Source organism: Schistocerca gregaria, unplaced genomic scaffold (genome assembly GCF_023897955.1).
Source record: "Schistocerca gregaria isolate iqSchGreg1 unplaced genomic scaffold, iqSchGreg1.2 ptg001380l, whole genome shotgun sequence".
Lineage (NCBI taxonomy): Eukaryota > Metazoa > Arthropoda > Insecta > Orthoptera > Acrididae > Schistocerca > Schistocerca gregaria.
Genome location: NW_026062684.1, coordinates 37,501 through 40,646, shown reverse-complemented (window position 1 = coordinate 40,646; position 3,146 = coordinate 37,501). Strand labels below are relative to the sequence as shown.

The 3,146-nt window shown below is 55.6% G+C and overlaps 1 non-coding gene across 1 annotated transcript in view; it reads left to right on the top strand.

Annotated features, from left to right (window-relative positions):
- Window positions 1–2,550: 2,550 nt before the first annotated feature.
- The window catches only part of LOC126331626 (small subunit ribosomal RNA), a 1,893-nt gene continuing 1,297 nt past the window's right edge, over window positions 2,551–3,146 (top strand). Inside the window, exon 1 of the ribosomal RNA XR_007563415.1 lies at window positions 2,551–3,146. This exon is cut by the window's right edge and continues 1,297 nt beyond it. This is a non-coding gene — a ribosomal RNA (small subunit ribosomal RNA).

Genomic DNA, 3,146 nt, shown 5'->3' with positions numbered 1-3,146 from the left:
ACACTAAATCGCGTGTTTTAACCTAACCCCACGTTGTCCCTTAACCTAACCCACGTTGTCCCTTAACCTAACCCACGTTGTCCCTTAACCTAACCCACGTTGTCCCTTAACCTAACCCACGTTGTCCCTTAACCTAACCCACGTTGTCCCTTAACCTAACCCACGTTGTCCCTTAACGTAACCCACGTTGTCCCTTAACGTAACCCACGTTGTCCCTTAACGTAACCCACGTTGTCCCTTAACGTAACCCACGTTGTCCCTTAACGTAACCCACGTTGTCCCTTAACCTAACCCACGTTGTCCCTTAACCTAACCCACGTTGTCCCTTAACCTAACCCACGTTGTCCCTTAACCTAACCCACGTTGTCCCTTAACCTAACCCACGTTGTCCCTTAACCTAACCCACGTTGTCCCTTAACCTAACCCACGTTGTCCCTTAACCTAACCCACGTTGTCCCTTAACCTAACCCACGTTGTCCCTTAACCTAACCCACGTTGTCCCTTAACCTAACCCACGTTGTCCCTTAACCTAACCCACGTTGTCCCTTAACCTAACCCACGTTGTCCCTTAACCTAACCCACGTTGTCCCTTAACCTAACCCACGTTGTCCCTTAACCTAACCCACGTTGTCCCTTAACCTAACCCACGTTGTCCCTTAACCTAACCCACGTTGTCCCTTAACCTAACCCACGTTGTCCCTTAACCTAACCCACGTTGTCCCTTAACCTAACCCACGTTGTCCCTTTGCCTAACATAGTTCACTGCTCGGAATCTCTGGTGTCGTTGTTATCCTCATGTAGATGTCTTGCGAGTGTTGCTTACTTTCCACATATTCCCGCTATCCACTGTCAATTGTACTGCAATAGGACTATATCGCCCCCCCCCCCCCCCTCTGCCCCTCTCTTTGTGTCTCCGTCCTCTCAAGCTGGTCGGTCTGGCGTTTGAGTGTTAAATGAGCCTCGCAGCTGTTCAGTTGCGTTCAGATGTCGACGCCCTCAGTGTACGTCGTGGTATGGTCTGTGTCCATTGTCCGCTGATGTCGTACGCGTAACCCACACGCTGTACCGATCATCGGTAGTTACGTACAGAGTGAAGTAGTGTGATACGTGTGACCGTACGCTGGCTGTGCCCAACGGTGTCGAATCTCAATTTCCATATGTTGTGCTCGATGCTACTTGTCTCGTCTCCCAATAACAGCTAGGTTGCACTGTGGTACGCCGTAGAGGCGTGTGGGAGGAACGTACGAACGCATTGTATGTCACCCTGGGTCGCTGGGGGTGGTGGTGCGGTGAGTCAGGTCAGGTCAGCGTGAGCCGTGTGATGTAGTGACGCGTGTATTCCGACTTTGTCGTATTGCCTCACACAAAGTGCTACCCTGGTGGACCGCGTTCCATATCTGGGACATGCCGCAGATGCCGGTTGACAGTGGATCGCGGAAGGGACATCGCATACGTGCGCGGGCCACCTTCCACGTGTTCTCTTCTGCACATGTCGCAGTGTGTATGTGGTCTGATGTAGCGTGTCGTGACACATGACATCCTGGCATGCAAGAATTGTTGAATTCGCAAATGTAGGTGGACATCTACGTTTACTGCCCAAGATACGCAAATGAACTGGAAATCCGTTGTTGAGCGGTTGTTCACGCTGGAGGTGAATCTGTGATGGCGACGATCGGTACAGCTATTAACCGGTTGTTTCAGCGGTACCCGCCACATCCACACACGTGACTAGGCCCATGTGGGTATGAAGCGATACGCGGCGGTGGCTTGGTGGGACTGTTCCCGGCCGGTGAAGGGGGGCCGCCCGGCGTGTTGGCCGCGCGCTGCGTGGGCGCACGCGCAACAGGCGGCTGGTGGGGGGCGCCGAGTGGCAGGAGCGCCAGCCGACGGGCTCGGCAGGCGGCGCAGCTACGCTGCGGCGCACCCTGCACGCGGCGCCTGGCGGCCAAAGTTGGTTCAGCCGAGCCCGGTGCGAAGCGCGGTGGACATCTGCAGTGTGCTGGTCTGATTGAGGACTGTGTGCGTTGAGGATGCGCCGCCGCCTGGCACTCGGCGCCGCGACGCCGTCTGCTGCTCGGTCGCCCCAGCGGTTCTCGCAGGTGGTTTGTATCGCAGTTGTGCGGACGTGTTGGCGCGTGCGCTGTGCTGGGAGAGTTCGCTTCTGCACCCAAGTGGGGCTTTGCCCTTGTGTGGCGCTGGCGTTGGAGCTGCCGGTCACCATAGGTGGCGCGTGTTGTCTCCCGCCGGCAATGCCACGACAGCACGCTCCCGGGCCTCTGTCGGCAGCGGCAAGCTCAGTTGGGAGCAAGGGTGTTCGCACTAAAACCGTCTACTCGCCTAACTCCGGGCGATTGCGCCTCTCTCGAAACCGACCAAGTACCTAGGACGGCGCTGCGCGCCGCCGGGACCTGAGAGGGTTTCGAGGTGTATCGTGCAGGGGAGCTCGGCCTCCTCCTGTTTGCAGAATAATTGAGCGGACGCTTGCGTGTTCGCGCGGGCCCCCGGGACACACTCCCGGGCGGCCGGCTGCTCAGCTCTAGTTGACGCAGCTCCCTGGTTGATCCTGCCAGTAGTCATATGCTTGTCTCAAAGATTAAGCCATGCATGTCTCAGTACAAGCCGCATTAAGGTGAAACCGCGAATGGCTCATTAAATCAGTTATGGTTCCTTAGATCGTACCCACGTTACTTGGATAACTGTGGTAATTCTAGAGCTAATACATGCAAACAGAGTCCCGACCAGAGATGGAAGGGACGCTTTTATTAGATCAAAACCAATCGGATTGGCTTGTCTGGTCCGTTTGCCTTGGTGACTCTGAATAACTTTGGGCTGATCGCACGGTCCTCGTACCGGCGACGCATCTTTCAAATGTCTGCCTTATCAACTGTCGATGGTAGGTTCTGCGCCTACCATGGTTGTAACGGGTAACGGGGAATCAGGGTTCGATTCCGGAGAGGGAGCCTGAGAAACGGCTACCACATCCAAGGAAGGCAGCAGGCGCGCAAATTACCCACTCCCGGCACGGGGAGGTAGTGACGAAAAATAACGATACGGGACTCATCCGAGGCCCCGTAATCGGAATGAGTACACTTTAAATCCTTTAACGAGTATCTATTGGAGGGCAAGTCTGGTGCCAGCAGCCGCGG